The sequence below is a fragment of the Pinus tabuliformis genome, chromosome 4_1 (genome assembly GCF_031772625.1).
Source record: "Pinus tabuliformis cultivar Carrire ecotype Pingquan chromosome 4_1, CPIR1, whole genome shotgun sequence".
NCBI lineage: Eukaryota > Viridiplantae > Streptophyta > Pinopsida > Pinales > Pinaceae > Pinus > Pinus tabuliformis.
The window spans coordinates 47,569,562-47,587,003 of NC_142303.1; positions in this window are offsets into that span (position 1 = coordinate 47,569,562).

The window sequence follows — 17,442 nt, forward strand, 5'->3', positions numbered from 1 at the left end:
CAGCATAATTTATGATGAACCGTCGTAAAAATTTCTCTTTCCCTTGCAAACGTTGGAGTTGTAGAACGGATTGTGGTTTAGGCAATTGAGTAATTACCTTTACCTTATCGGGATCAACCCTAATCCCGTACTTGGAGACAATGAATCCAAGTAAGCATCCAGACTCGACAAAGAAAATGAATTTATGTGGATTTAGGTGGATGTTGTAAAACCGACACCTTAGAAAGATTGCTCTTAAATGGTTTAGGTGTTGCGTTCATTGCTTGGAATGGGCTGGAAGGTCATCCAAGTATGCTTGAATGATATGGCTTATATCGTGAAATGCATAGTCCATGGCTCTTTGAAAAGTTTCTCTAGCATTCTTTAAACCGAATGGGAGTTTTCGATAGGAAAATATGCCCCATGGGCAGACGAAGGCAGTTTTATGCTGGTCTTTGGGTTTTATAGCAATCTGGTTGTAACCTGAGAATCCATACATGAATGAAAATGATTCACAACCAGCATAGTCGTCGATGATTTGATCAATGAACAGTGTCAGATAATTATCCTTGGGACACGCGACATTCAAGCCTCGATAGTCGACACATACATGGATGGTTCCTTGCTTTTTATTGACAGGAACCAGACTGGAAACCCATTCCGTTAAAGGAACAGGATAGACGAAACTAGCATGTAACAATTTTTCTACTTCGTTTTTTATGGTTGTTGTTTTGCAGGGATGGATCAGTCAAAGCCATTGACGGACAGGTTTTGCATTGTCGTAAAGCTTGATCTCATGCTTGACAATAGATGGATCTATGTCAGGAATTTCCTCATAAGACCAGGCGAATACATCGTAGAATTCCTTAAAAAGGCAGGTGAAGCTTGTAATTTCCTCAGGATTGCAATCTACTCCAATCTGGATGTTTTCCATGATGCCTATCTTGACAGAAATATCGATGAGCAATGTCTTTGAAATATTGCCCATGTTTCCTTCCGCCTCCAAAGTTTGGATGGTCGTATAGGGTGAGGAAATGATTTCTGGTATGTCAAGGGACAAGATTTGAAGAGGCATCATGTCCGAATCAGATATTGAAACACGATGGTGCGAATCCTCCCAAGGTCGCTCTTCTAAACTCATGATTTCTTGAATAGCTTCGTCCATAGGTAGGACTTGATTGAGTGGATCGAAAGAAGGAGCATTTATGGGAGGGGCAGTGGTACCGTTGGCCGTAACCAAAGTGACCAGAGATGCAGATGCAGATTGAATGGCTTGGTAGGCCAATTTAGCTGGTGACAGCGACATTTGTTCTCTGTATGTGTCAATGTCTGAAGGAGCCGGTAGGATCCATGGATCGGTCTATTCATGAGGAATAGATGAAAGCATGTTGATCATATGTGAAATCTTGGGTGGCTGAAGAGGGAAAAAAACCATGAGGGAAGAAGCCTTCAGTAGACTGGTATCGATACTGACATAAGAGTCAGGTACACCACCTACTAGGGGTACCGAGCCGCTTGGTAACGGAAAGTAATCAGGTGTGCAAAAAGATAGTTGGTCTACTTTAACTACCTTTCCATCCAATGGAAATAGGATGATGTGAAAGACAGTAGATACAATGGCCATCATGGCATATGTCCAACTACGACCGAGCAAGAGATTATAGTCGAGTTTTTTATCTACGATTTCTATGTCCACCGTTACCATTTTCCCATACAAAGTGATGGGGTAGCTAGCTAGGTAACCTTTTGGGATGAAAGTGTGGCTGTCGAAAGCTTTAAGGGAATTTGACGATGGGGATAGGGTTGGAGAACCTAGAGCGAGCCAACATGAAGCCGACATGACGCAGGTAGAAGCACCTTCGTCGATGACAGTTTTGTGTATACCTTTACCTTTCGAAAATATTTGCACTTGAATTGCAAGTTGGTGGGAAAGGGGAGGTTTACACTGTTCCATGTTGAAAATTGCAAGCATGGAATCTTATGGGTCGATACCACCAATAGCCGTAAGCAAATCTTTCCTTTGTGTTGGGCATGTTTGTAATACTTCAAGCGCTGACATAGCCGACAGCGCTTGCGCCAACTCTTCTATAATGTTGTAGTTTTGGGCGGCACGTGCATATGTATTGTGCGTTGTGCGTCAAATTTCCCCTTTGGGGGGGCGAATTACAAGGTTAGCAACTATCTGTTCGATATGAAAATCGTTGGGCAGCGGTGGTTTTTTACTTGAGGAAGGTTCCTTTGCATGAGCGATAGGAGCTCCATAGGATTTGGCTCTTGTTTGTAGATCTAAGGTTTCAAAGGTTTAAATGGTAGAAGATCCTTCACCAGCTGAAGGATGTTGCAAACCACCATTGCCCCCTTGCGGGGGTTGAGGTTGGTTTGCAATAAGGTTTTGCTACTGCTGAACGAGGAAAGGATTATTAAGGACAATGGGAGTCCTACTAGTATCCTTTTTAGCAATGTATTTTGTGCATTCCTAAAGATGTGGGCAGTGATAGGTCATGTGGACTTCAGCACAGATTTTGTAATGGAATCTGGCGGGTTTATCCTTCCCATCGTCAGGAGGTGGAGTGACCTTCTGTTTTGGGTTTTTCTACTTTGTTGACTGCTCCTCAGAATGAGCGGTCTTTTTCTTATTCTTCTTGTTCTTACCATCGGGTTTTTGTGTAGACTGCACAAAGTTTATCGCGGTGGTAGGAAGAGAAGTCGATTTGGTAGAGGGGTCTACTGACATCTGGGCAATGTGACTACTAAGTTGTTTTATAGCAGACCTAGAGGTTGCGCTGATAATCCCATCGGTGTGTGCTCCGGGGTCTTGAGTAGAGGAGACATTGGAGTTACGAGGGGCATTGGGGATTACATTGTAAAGAGTGCCAGACTGCGAATATATTAGATCTTAGTGCTGGGCACGATGTATGGATTGGTCTTCTGTGAACGCACCACCTAAAGCAACATCTTTAGCGATTTGCGGGAGTAGGGACTTGTAGAACTAGTCTGCTAAGAGATAGTCTGGGAGGGGAGCTTTGACTAACCTCCACCTACTTCTCCATTCATGTATATGATCAGATATGTGGGTGGCGGTACCCTGATGTAATGAAGTGAGAAGCTCTATCCCAGTCTCATAGCAGATGGGTAGTTGGAAGTGCTTTAAGAATTACATCGCTAGAGCGTTGAAGGTATTTACTGAAACACGTGGTAACTCAATGTACCACTTAGCTGCGTCGCCAGTGAGAGTCAGGGGGAAAAGACGTAACCGGACATTATCATCCACCATGGAGTTGGAAACACACCAAAGATGATAGGTGGTGATATGAGTACCCGGATCCTCCCCTTGTTTCCCTTCGAACTTGGGGATGCCTTTTGGTATCTTATGCGGGATCGACGACCAAAGTAAGTTGTGGTAGATGGGGTCATTTTTAAGTTTGTACAAGTCATGGATATCCAACATTTCCAAGAAAGGAAAAGTGTGTGGTGCCCCTGACTCGGACCAAGGTGATGACATATGACTTGAGGAACCTTGCAGTCCTCCCATCATTTGAGTACCAATATTATACATAGGTTGCGTGGTATAGTAGTTGCCTTGGGGTATGGCATTGTAGTGTGGATTTCCATGGGGAATCTGATGTTGGGGTATAGAATTTCCCCCGGGATAAGCAGTGCCCCCTTGACTCATTTGAATTTGTGAGTAGGGTGCCCCAATGGATTGGTTGGGACCTCCTTGAGGATTCCCGCCCACCACATAACTAACCATATGTCCTTGATTGACATAAGGAACACTCATGTCAATCAATTATTGACCATGCATGCCTGAGAATGGAGGGGGAACTGTTACGTTCCCGACCGGTATGTGCATATTGGGAATGCCCCCAGATACTTGAATCTGGGGGATTGAATTGTACAATGGTTTCCAACCATACTGTTGGTGGATGGGAACCGCGCTAATAGTGCTATATTGGACGTTATAAGGAGCACTGTATGTAGCACTAGTCGAAGGTATACAGTTTGACACTAAACGGGTGGAACTTGGCATCAGCTGAGTTCCAATTATGGAGGGTGTCATGTGAGTGGTTGTAACTGGGACAAATGAGATAGCGGGGTTCGCCATCAATGGTGTGGTGGTGACTGTCGACTGGGGAAGTGGTGGAGGACCAAAAGTGTCCACAAAGTTCCACAACCTGTTAGTCGTCGGCGGGATGGATGGAAATTTTCCTTCTAAAGAGACAGGGAGTACAGGTGCCATGGGAACCAAGAGTGGGTCCAATGGATTTGTGAGCGAAGGGTTAAAGGGAGGAAGAAATCCTTTGGTAAAGAAATCCTCTGGAAAACTTGAATCATCGGTTGTCCAAACAGATTTTGTGTGAGATCTAGGAGACTGATTCCCGAAGATGGGGAATCTGGTTCACTGGAGCTCGGCAGATCTTCCACAATGAGTGGAGGAAGTCCTAACAATCATCTAGATTGACGATGAGGGCCGGATGTAGCCATGGTGACCATTAATTTTTATCAATAAATTTTATCATGATATTTTTTAAAGTCTCAATGATAGCATACGGGTACCTAAAAAAATATAAAAAATACACTAAGTTGATCAATCAGAAAACGGAGGGAAATCACCCTGTCTGATAAGCACTGATCACTAGAGATGAAACCCAGTATCACAATGAATAACAGAGAGGGCTGGCCAAATGTACAGTTATAGTTACTATAGAGCTTCGCCCGAACCTCAGATTAAGGGGCCAAGTACTCTCGTGAAGACAAGCACCCTCTAAAAAACAAAAGACAGAGTAAGTCCTTCTATGCCAAGTACCAGCGTAGCCCGCCCCAATCATCTTGTGTAAATCCCTAAAAGCTTGGCCACTAAGGATACCTCAAATCATAGACACTACCGGGGGGAACATAGTCGCAGACAGTACGCTGTGTGGGTAGGATACTTGAGTCCCCGACTCAGCTCCGAAATCCTCAAAGGGATCCCCAATACATAGAATACCCAAAGGAGTTGCAAGTGAAGGTGGGCTATCTTCACTTACAGTCCGATGTTGTCTCGTATTTATCTCCGCTTTGACTGGAGTGGTCCTGGTAGTATAAGTGTAGAAGGAATTTTCTCTCGTTTAATGACACTAGTTTTGGTTTTTGATCTTGGGCAGTTTACTCACACTGCCTATCCCAAGATCCTAGCCTGAACTAATGTTTGTTTGTTCAATAAAGAGTTACTGATTGATTTTAGGTAAATTTTATGTGTAATTTTTTATTGTCTTTGGTAGGGGAGTTGACGTATGAAATGTGATGGGACTCTGACTCAAAAATCATGCACAAGACAATGATTTAAAAAATATTCAATTCGATGAAAACAAGTTGTATTATACAGGTGAGAGTCTTTCACATATCCATATTTTTTCCATGCATCTTAGTCATTATACATGCATAACCAACATAAATATTTCCAATGCTTTCCTAACAACTATTTGAAACCAAAATAAAGTAGCTTTATACAGCTAAATAGAAGAATGAATAAAAAATGTGGATATTTCTTTTAAAAAATGTTTTAAGAAAGAAAGAAAAAAACTTATTTCCTAAAAAATAAAAAATAAAAATTCTTTTAGGACACCGATCTTGCTAAAAAAATTCAGTTTCAAACCCACTTTCAGTCCATGAGCAGGCTTCCTATCCCCTTGAGTTTGCAGACACAACTATATATCAAGATTTTAAGGGATTAAAGCTTTGTAGCAGTGGCCACAGAGAGTTACTGGGTCCACTAACGCTCTGTGTATGCAGACACAGAGCTTTATAAAGCACTATGTAGTCTACTAACCTGCGTTAGTGTGGGAAAATAGCTCAAAACAGGGCCTTTTGGATCAGATTCAAGGATGAATATGTGAAGGCAGAATGCAACAAGGTTTTGGTGGGTTGGAAAGGGAATGCAGAAGTATAGGGAGGTCTTAGAAGGAGGAGGAAACTAAGAACTGTCCGGGTAAATCGGGAACTAGATGTATAGTCCCCAGCGGAGTCGCCAATCCTATTGTAGGATAAAATGCATGGTGTATGGAGAATGGAGATACCCTCAAAGGTGTTCCTGGGACCTTTGGTAGACTATAAGACTATCTGCAACCATCACAAAGTTACATGCATGTTCATAAACAATAACTAACTATCAAAGTAGGAAAAATAGATTACATCAAGCCTCTGTGTATATTTGCTAGAGAGCGCAATGCATCTAGGTGGAAGTCCCCTGAGCTGGCTCCAGATCAAGTCTTGCACATAGAAGAGACAAGCATAATCACATCATACAACCTTGATAACTAATACATCAATACATAAAAGAACACATATTTACATATAACTAAGCTACTCATGCTAAAAGGTATTGGACAAACAAGTTAATGAATGATAGTACCAACACCATGGAGTAGACAATACAACTGCAGTTCTATATTAATGTCGGAAGAGTGATTACAACCATCTATTGCATCAACCTTCCCTTACCCCTCCAGCTTCTCTCTCTCTCTCCCTTCTTACCAACTTCTTCTGATTTGAGACAATGCTCGACAATCAAGTATGCTATCCTTTCAAATGATCTAACCTCTATCACCATAGCCCTAGCTTTGCTTATATAGAAATTGAGTTAGGGTTGCCAAGTTCCTCCATGAGTTCCTTAGGGTAAAAGCAATTAAGCTGCCATGCTTTTTAGCTCTTTCTCATTTGCCTCCTTCATTAGGATTAGAAATCCCCCAAATAGGTCGAACTTGAGATGTTTCCTTGCTTTTCTTGAGTAGATTTAGGAGCAAATATCTAGATATTTATGAGTCAATTTTCTCTTTTGACCCTTAGAACTTCATTAGGATCCACTAACTCTGTTCCTGAACTAGCAACTAGAGTTAGTAGGGTCACTAACACACCCTTAAGCTTATAGAGAAGCTTTATAAAGTAGGTTGTCAGTGCATAGCCAACGTTAGTGTGGAAACAAGGCATGTGATCTTGGTCTTTTCTTCAGATATCATGTCCTTCCCCTCTGAGCTGATGAGGGGTCAATTTGTTGTATAACACTAGCTTCACTATCCAATCATATAGCTCAGTATTGAAGGACGTGAAAAAGACTTCGTGGATCTCCGTATACAGGTAGCTATCTAACCACTGTTCTTTTGACAATCACAGGTTTCTCTTTTCTTGTGCCGCAAACTCGTGAATTCTTCTGTCCAACCACCCTTCGATTTCTTTCTTAGTTGGATTCCAGTGATATTACATCACACATCTCTTATGTAGATTCCGGTCCTAGCAACAGAACCATTTGTTGGCTTTAGGGGGACTGACCCAGGTTCAGCATTAGTTAGCCAAACAAATCCCTACACTACTTGTTACACAGTAATTTGTCACTGCCTTCCTCCCAGTCTTCCTACTGTGTCATGAGTCCAAAATCATTCATGATCATGCTCTTTGATGTTGCCAAATGACCCACTTTTCCAAATTTTCTGCATCATCGTGTCTGTTTGCCAAATAAACGTGTTGAAGGGCGCTCTAAAACAGACCATAAGCGCTGCCATCTCGGAAGTACACGTGATTCTCGCGATGGTCGAATTTCATGTGCAAGCACAACTATTTCTCGTATTTTCCTGCGATGACATGACTATCTCCGTTATGAAATAGTGATGTCAGCGCGGCAGACTGGTTATGTGCCCACGATGATCCATTTTGGGCGAGTTTGTTCCAACAGTTGGCTTTCCAGATGACTCCAGAACTGGTTGTTGGCCTTTATGTCGCCCTCCTTTCTCTAGCGTAGCTGTTCCGCCATTTGTGCTACCCTCCTTGGAGATAAGCTCATCCTCCCACCATTCATGGATACTCCTCCTATTTAAGCTATCACCATTGCTATGAGCTGCTAGTTTGGAATTCTTAGTCTTTGGAGTGTTGCTGATAGTGTTGTGAGCTTGTTAGATAGCTGGTGTGACAAGTGTGGGATTGTTTGAGAGCTTGAGGAAGGTTGTTAAGTGCTTTTATCTTGTGTAAAAATTATGAGTGAGAGAGACTTATATTGGGAGATCCATCTTCAAGAGTGAATTCTTGAGGAACATGCTGGCTGGACCCTCCTGAGAAGGCTTGTGACGTCAAGACCTGGGTTGTAAGCTTACTCTATTTTATATCTAATGCAATCAATGATGTTTTCCTATGTCTTGTATGCAATGTACTAGATAGATCATGATTTCTTGACTTTATGAGTAAATAGTTCTTTGTTGTATCTGATTATGTGCTTTGTTGTATTTCCTTTGCTTTGTTTCAAGTTGATTACTCATTAGGAGAAGGAAGTGGAAGCTGGAGTAGCGCAACGGAACTCCATCGACCACCGGTTGAGGCATGCCTCCAACTTGAACTATTTAAGGAGAATTGTTGTTGATTTGTTCTTGTTTGTGACTAGACCCACTCTAGGGCTAGAGGGGTTGCCTCTGTCCACAGAGGGAACACTTTCCTGCATCACAAATTGGTGACTCCGCTGGGGAGCTGGCCTTTGTTCTTTTCTTGTTCACTCTTGCCTTGAGTTTTTGTTTTGGTCTCTTTTCAAGTTTTTGGGGATTAGTTGTCTGTTTCTGGGTTTCCTGGCCTGGTCTGGGAAATGCTTTATTTGTTTAAAGATTGATTGTTTTGGTTTGGGAGTCTTTGGCTTGTCTATGGCTGTTTTTGAACATCATCGCGCTTTTTAATTTAACAGTCACGCTATCATCGCGTCACCCTTTTTGTAATTTCATGGCCATCATGTTATTACACCTAACAGTCACGACGGTTCTGTAAATTGGACCATCGCGGAAAAGGCGTGTACTTCCGCACTGACATCGCTTTGTTGCTACGTGTCATTCTTTATCAGCGCTTTGTTGCTGTGTATTGCCCACGCTGATTGCTGTAGAATTGAATTTTTTCAATTCTGCCTCTTGAATCCGCTAGTCTTGCTAGTCCCTGCTGTTCTCACTTGGTTGATGATTTGTTTTTCACTGTCTAGAGGTTAAGGCACTCTCTTGTGAGCTTTGTTGGACAAATCTTGCCTTTTTGCTTTGTGACCTAGTTTTATTGTTTCAAGTCCTTTGGATCAATTTTGCTTGGTTGCTTGTTTGCAAAGATGCGTTTGCTACTTGCTGTTGGTTTGATTGAGCCTTCCCATTTGCTTACTTTTGGTTGATTATTTAGTGATCGTTGTTGAACCAATCTTGGCATTGTTTCGATTTCTCTTCACTACCCAGACATAGATTACAACTGTTTGGATCAACCGGTTTTCCACATTTGTTTGTTGCTTATTGGTTTCTTTAGATTAAAGGCATCAAAATCAAAAAGATTGCATTTCATTTAGCATGTGAAAGTGAAAGTAAATTTTCATTTCAAGTCGCATATTGAAAAGTGAATGATTAGATCTCTCATTAGTAGTATCAGTGCATTTTAAGAATTGATGTCTGCTTGCATTGAGTGACTGTTTGTTGCCTTGGTTTTCTTGGTTTGGGAATGATCTCTCTACCCTCCCATAGGTAGGTGTTCATCGAAGAAAAAGGATACTTCATTCATTTTAGCTGCATCCTAGGCTTTGATATATACATACAGTAAGGCGTGAAAACTGAAACATAATCCAAGATCAATTTTAAAATGAACTGAATAAATCTGACAACGCATTGGAACATAACGCACACATTTAGAGGTCTAGGCTAGAGATGTGCTCCAGCATCGTTAAACCTAGTCACTTTTGTTTCCACTCAAGGTTGGGTGATTCCTCCTTCTGTGACTCAATAGTGGTCTAGTACGGATTTGTGCTCCCACGTACTGTCGAGTATATGGGGAGACGCCACTAGGTTATCATCCTTTATCCATAGGAAGCCGTGTTTGCTGCCTTACAAGCCGTAACGCACCGAACACAACGTTCAGGAAGATTGACTGCCGTACGGAAAGTCCTTGGTTTTCATATGACTGCCAAGGTGTATATGTAGTTTTATAGATTTGTTTGGTAAACCTTTTTGCCTAGTTCTCCAGAGTAGTCACTTTCGTTCCTTTTCGGACTCCCTAAAAGAAAAGGTCCATCTGAGCACTTGTCACTTCAAGCTCATTAAATATTTGAAGGCAACTAGAGTCATCTTTTGTCCTTTTCTCGACTCTTTAAAAATGACAAGGTCAAGTTTTGTTCCTGTGCCTTAAAATTTATTCGGTCACGATTTACATTTACCTGATTAGATCTTGTTTTTGTGAGCTTGAGTAGGGTCCTTTCTCATTAGTTTGCTTAGGATCTTTTGAAATTGTCATCCTGGCGGAATCATCGATATCGTCTCCCTTTCCAAGTGACCAAGGGTCTCCTCCCTCTGTTGCTCCTGAACTACCGGTTGTGAGTGATACTCTCCCTGTTATTCTGAGTATCCAACCGATTAACTCTCGCACTCCAGACGACGTGGCTTACGAAATTCACTAGAACCCCATTTGGGAGCCTTCTGAAGAATATATCCCTCCTACTCCTCCTAGTGTTTTGGTCCCAATGTCTTCTTCTGATATGGAGGACATATCCCCTATCACAAGTGAAGAATCCGTTGCGACAAGCGGTGAAATTCCCACCTCAACGAAAACTGCACCTTTTCGTATCACCCCTCTTGGTGTTACGTTGCCTTTACGCTATAAGGCGTTAAGGGATGTTATGTCTTCTAGGACTCCCTCCACGAGTTCTATGTGGTCACACACCATTACTCCGACCTTGGAGTCCTTTATTCCTCAAATTCATAATGTGTCCGTCACTTTCGTCCCGACTATTCCAACTGTTTGTGTGGCTTCTTCAACCCCTGTTGTCGATGCCGTTATTGCATCGTCAGTTGTGACCGCTGCTGCTGGGCCTTCCTTAGGGTCAGCTTACAGTGGCCCATCGGCATCCGTACCCGTAGTTGTTAATCCTACGTTAAATGCCCCACCTTCTTCTGGTTCCATTCCAGCAGGGGGGGCATACGATCAGTATTTACAAGCTGTCCAACATTCGGGCTTGCAAGGTCCGTTCCATTACTACGATCCCATAGGGCATCACCTTTATCTTGCTAGATCCTTGCCATCTCAGACTACCGTTGAGATCTTGGTTCCATTATTAGTTGCTTGGGGCACCACCACTTATCATGGTGGCCAAGTATCGCCTACACATCTTCAAGGACCACCTAATCAAGGCCAACCATCTTACATGCAAACCTCTCAAGGGCAACAGTATTACGGGTAGTCTTATCCAGGGAAACCTGGGGGCCCACAAGGACAACCCTTTCGGGGACAACCTTCAACCTCTGGTGGTACGTCTTTTACCTATTTTGTGCAACCTTATGGTAATCCAGGATAACCTTACATGCAACAAGGTCAACTTAGTGTCGAGCAAGGTTATCATTTTGGGAAAGTCGGTCAACCTTACGTTCAGTAAGGCCAACCCACAGTCCAGTATGGTCAAGCATCTGGGCAAGACGGTCAGCCTGAAATCCAATCAGGTAAACCAACTGTCCAGTCCACTCAGCCATCCGGTCTATCAGTAAAACCCTCAGTTGTGCAAGGACAACCCAACACCTAACACGCTCAACCTTCTGGGCAGATGGGCCAATCTCAATCTCAAATGGGTCAACCTTCTAGCTAGATGGCTCAGCCTCAGCTCTCTCAAGGACATCCTTCTGGGCCTGCTCAACCGGGCACTCAAATGATTATTGCTTCTCAAGCTCAACTCGGTTTTCAGCCCCAGGCTGGGCCCCAGATCCAATCTGGTCTTCAAATGCAGGTTGGATTTCAATCCCAACTAGCCTATTAAACACAGCCTGCCTCTCAGGCTCAGTTTGGAACCCAACCACCTTATGGTTTCCAGCAATCCCAAGGGCAAACTCAATTTGCCCCGTATCAAAATTATCAACAATTGCAGGTGAGTCCTTATCAGAATTACCAACAACCTTATGTTGCTCCTGTAGGCCAAGTTGGTAATCAATGGAATGCTGGGGGGAAAATCCAAGGTCAGCCATCCTATAACCCCTATGGACAAAATCCCTATGGACAAAACCCTCCAGGGCCAAATCCGTCTGGACAAAATCAATGGGGGCAACTGCCAGCTGGCTGGAACTCTGGTACTCCTTCCTATCCGCAGCCCCAGATGTCCTTTAACCCTCAATTACCCTTTTTAGCGACGTTGGAATTACTGGATGTGTCCAAACTGACCAATGATCCTATTCTTCATAATCCGTATTGGCCACCGGTTCCAACTAAGATTCTCGGTGATTGTCCCAAATTCGATGGTAAAGCTGGAGAAGATCCTCAAGCTCACGTCATGACTTATCATCTATGGTGTTCATCGAATTCGTGGCTTGGTGATTCGATTCAGCTTCGCCTTTTTCAAATGACTCTCACTAGCTCTGCTGCTAAATGGTATATTGAGTTATCTCGCGGATATTTTCAGGATTTTAACTCGTTGGCTATGGCATTTTTAACTCATTTTTAGTTGTCGATTCGATATGAAACGAAACACACCTCCTGACATCCTTAAAACAAACAACGGCTACGCATATCTCTGATCATATCCATGAATGGAGACGACGTCGTCGTTTGATTAAGTTTTGGATTCCCGATCAGCTTCTCACCGACTGGTTCACGACTTCATTCGTCGGTCCGATAGCATGGGACATTGCTATGGGGGCATGTGTAACTGAAGAGCAAGCCATTGCGCGCGCTCAGTACCTTGACTTGGTTTACTCCCAGTCTGGTACGTTATATGATTATTTTCCTGATGCCCCGAGACCAGGAACTTCCAAAGCCCCGCCAACACCATCTGTTGACGGTATCATTGGTTCCGTTAATCCGCCCTCAAAGAAAACTTCCGTGAACCCTGGGAAGCAAAAGTCGAATGCTCCGAATGAAAATACTTCTCAGGCTATAACTAATTCTGGTAATACTTCTGTGGTTAACGCCATCCAGTCCACTATGGTAGACAAAGCCTCGAAAGGAAAGAAGAAGGGAAAAGGAAAGAATAAAGCGGATCAACCTAAGCAGGATTCCCCTAAACCTCCACCCAAGGAAGGGCCAAACGCAAGCCCAAGTACTGTTGTCTTATCTGTGACGAGGATCACTATACCAAAGACTACCCGAGGTGGTCTGAAGTTAGTCGTTTGTTGAAAGGTGCTCCCGGGACTCCTGCTGTGCTCAAAGAACCTTTTCCCTCACAGCAAACGCAAATGGTGGCTGACCCATCTCAACCATCTTCTTCCTTTGGTTCTCAAGTATTTATGGCTGGGACAATTCCTGTCCACATCAGTACTCGGGCAAATAATATCTGTCGCCTGCCAGGAAAGAGCCTGAGGTCCCCTCTAGCGCTCCTCCTTCTAGTTCTGGTTCGCTCCATATCGAGAGACCTAGCACTGAGACACCCATCCAACCCCCTTCGAAAGGTGTACTCCAGAAATCTTCTTACAACCCTAATTCTCGTGTTGCCCAGCACTACAGCATCGTTGAGGACTTAGCCCAGGCTCTGTCAGCTATGTCCACCTTAGAAGTACTCCAGAGCTTCCCCTCTCAGAGGAAGTCCTTGCTATCGGCCATCGGTGGCATAGACCCGGCTGACTCGGATCTGATTACTTTTGACCTTGAAAGCCATATACCGAGACTGCCTCACCAAATCGCCTTCCTCATATAGGTCATTATCAATTCCAAAATGATTCATCGTACAGTCATTGATGAAGGCGCTTCAACTTGCATCATGTCTGTCGCCTGTTGGAAGGCTATTGGTTCTCCGACGCTGAGCCAGTCTCCTACAACCTTGGAAGCCTTTGATGGGAGAGAGTCTCACCCTTATGGTATACTCCAACGTTTGCCCATTTCTTTGGAAAGGGAGATGGTCGAAGTGGAAGTTGAAGTTGTTGATGCTAATCTTACCTACAACCTCCTTCTGGGACGTAGCTAGACATATGCCATGCAAGCCGTGGCTTCATCTCTATTTCGTGTCATTCGTTTCCCTCATCAGGGGAAGATTGTCACCGTAGACCAGTTGTCCTTCTTCACCTCCTCTTCCGAAGGCAACGTTCCTTTTGTGGAGCATACCTCCAAACCATATGAGAGTGTGGGAGCTAGACTTTTTAAAGATCCTGCCCTGATGGGTGTTTTTTCACTCCCACCTCCTAATGTCGCTCCTATCAATATGATTTTTGTTCCCTCTGATCCGTGGGTTCTCCCCCCTACTGATCAGGTAGAATCTCGGGGCGATGAGATGCCGTTGAGTCCTACCGAGCTAAACTACGTCAAAATTGTTGCTGCATCGGCTCCCCCTTCTGAACCTACTCCTTCAAGCAGGGCTCCTGACTCGTACGCTCATTCCCCTTGGCTTGGAGATGATGCTTCTTCAGATCCTTTAAAGGAAATATTTCCTTTTGGTGAAGCCATTATTGAGACCATGTCTCTCGAAGAACCTCCTTGATTTGATCATCACCATCGTTCCTTGTTTCTCCTTGCCCACTAGGAAATGCTTACTAGTCTCGAGCGGTTTGCTCCTTGTCTCCCATCTCAACCCCTTCAGACACCCATTCAAGTTTATCAAGTGTCTTCTAAAGGAAATATGGGAAACATCATGCAGACCCAGCCCATCGACATCTCTGCGAAGCCAGGGATTGTCGAGCATATTCATGTTGGAGTCACTTGTACTCCGGAGGAAATTCAGCTCTACACTGATCTTTTTTGTGAATTTTGTGATGTCTTTGCTTGGTCCTACGAAGAAATTCCCGGCATTGATCCTAGCATAGTGGTGCATGAGATACCTATGCATCCGAGTGCTAAGCTTGTTCGCCAACGTCTACGCCCCATGCACCCCCGAAAGGCTGCAACCATTAAAGCGGAAGTTGAAAAGCTTCTTAAGGCTGGTTTTATTTACCCCATCCCACTCACAGATTGGGTCTCCAATATCGTCCCTGTGAATAACAAACAGGATACCATTCGAGTCTGTGTTGATTATCGTGATATTAACCAGGCCTTTCCCAAAGATAACTTCCCCACACCCTTCATTGATCAGCTCATTGATGAATGTGCTGGGAGCGAAATGTATTCATTCATGGACGATTTTTCTAGGTATAACTAGATCAATATTGCGCCCACCGATCAGCACAACACTGCCTTTATCTGTCCATGGGGCACTTTCACCTACAAAAAGCTCCCTTTTGGTTTGAAGAACGTCGGTGCTAGCTTCCAACGTGCAATGTCCTATGCTTTCCATGACATCCATCACATTGTACAACCGTACCTGGATGATCTACCAACTCATTCAGCCAAATGCCAGGACCATAATGCTCATCTTCGTGAAATATTTCTCCGCTGTCGACACTACCACATCAAGCTTAATCCTCATAAGTGTGTCTTCTGCGTTGAGTCAGGCAGACTGCTCAGGTCTATCGCCTCCCAAGAGGGCATCCGTTTGGATCCCCTTAAAGTCGAGGCTATTTTGAATCTTCCTCCCCCTGCTTCTTTGCAGCAATTGCAGAGCTTGCAGGGAAAAGCAAATTTTCTAAGACGATTCATTCCAAACTATGCCGAAGTGGCTGAAGGTTTCACACGATTACTGAAGCAAGATACCCCTTTTCATTGGGATGCCATCGCTCAAGAGTCCTTCGAGTGTCTCAAGGGTCTCCTTGTTTCTACTCCATTATTGCGTCCTCCGAATTATCATCGCGACTATACTCTGTATTTGGCCGTTGCCGATACCACTATTGGAATGGTTCTCGTTCAAGATGACGATGATGACACTGAGCATGTCATATATTATATTAGCCGCAATATTTTAGATACAAAAACTCGATATGCTTACGTCTAGAAGTTGGCATTGGCCGCCGTTTGTGCCTTCCAACATTTCCGCAATTATATCTTTTTGCGTACTACAACCTTGGTTTCTGATTGCAACCCGATGACGTACATTCTGTCACGTCAGTTGCTGGGGGGCAAGTACTCAAATTGGATCATCATCCTCCAAGAGTTCCACTTGTAATTCACCACTGCCAAGTCTAAGAAATCCCTTGTCTTTGCTGAGTTACTTTGCTCTTTGCCATCTCCTACCGTGCCCTCTCGGTGAGAGGACCATATCCCAGACGAAACTCTGTTCCTGATTAGCACCCTCGATCCCTGGTACGGGGATATCATTGTATATCTACAGATGTCCTCCTTTCATCCCAATGTGTCTAAGGATGCTCAGCGACGGATCCATCATTAGTCTCAACCCTACCGTATCATTGGGGACACCCTATACCGTCTCGGTGCCGACTCCGTTCTCCATCGATGCCTAACTTTCGAGGAAGTTGAGCGAGTTTTGAATGACTGCCATTCTGGCACCTGTGGTGGTCACATGTCTAGATATGCTATGACTCAAAAAATCCTCCGCGCCGGTTATTTATAGCCCTCCATCTTTAAGGATTACATTCTTGCCATCCGCTCCTGTCACGAGTGCCAGATATACCAGCGGAAGATGCGTGTGCCTCTCGCTCCATTGCACCCTGTTGTTACCGTAAGCCCTTTTGCAAAATGGGGCATTGATTATATGACCTGTAACCCTCGCTCGGCCAAGGGGCATGGGTATATTATCGTTGCCGTCGATTACTTCACAAAATAGGCCGAGGCGATGCCCACATTAACTGAAGACGGTCACACAGCGGCACAATTTTTGTTCAACCATGTTATTTCATGGTTCAGAGCCCCTCAGGCCATCATCACTAATCACAGGAAGCATTTCTGTAATCATATGATGACCAAGCTAACAACACATCTAGGTTTACGGCATGATAGTTCGACTCCATAATATCCTCAGGCCAATGGCCAAGTTGAAGCCATCAACAAGGTTCTTGTTACGATGCTTCAATGTATCGTTGGCATGCATAAGTCTAACTGGCACTTGATGTTGTTCTCCACCTTGTGGGCCTACCGAACCTCTATGAAGGATGCCACCGTTTTCACTCCATTTCAATTATTTTACGGACTGGAGGCCACCCTTCCCATCGAGTGCGAAATCCCTTCATTGAAGTTGGTCGTCGAATTACTTCCCAGCACCACTCCAGTAGAAGAATGCCTTCTTTACCTAGAACGGCTGGACGAGATCCGTTGGCTAGCCTCTCTAGATATCGAAGCACAGAAGAAGAGAGTGAAAACTCACTTTGATCATATTGTCCATCCTCATTCTTTTGTTGAAAGAGATTTAGTCCTGCTTTACGATCAAGCGAATGATAAGCTGGGGGCTAAAAAACTCGAGCCCATGTGGCTAGGGCCTTATATTGTAAAGAGAGTTTGGCAGAAAGGGGCCTACAAGCTAATTGATTACGAAGGGAATCCTCTCGATAAGCCCCGAAATGGGCCGTACTTGAAAAAGTACTATGCGTGAATCCCATGCACTTCGGTTTGTACATACGTGTGTTAGCAGGTGTGTTGTGTGTGTGTGTTTTCATGTTTTTGGCTTGGTGTGAAGGTGTGATTGGTGCTTATTGTGTCTTTTGCTTC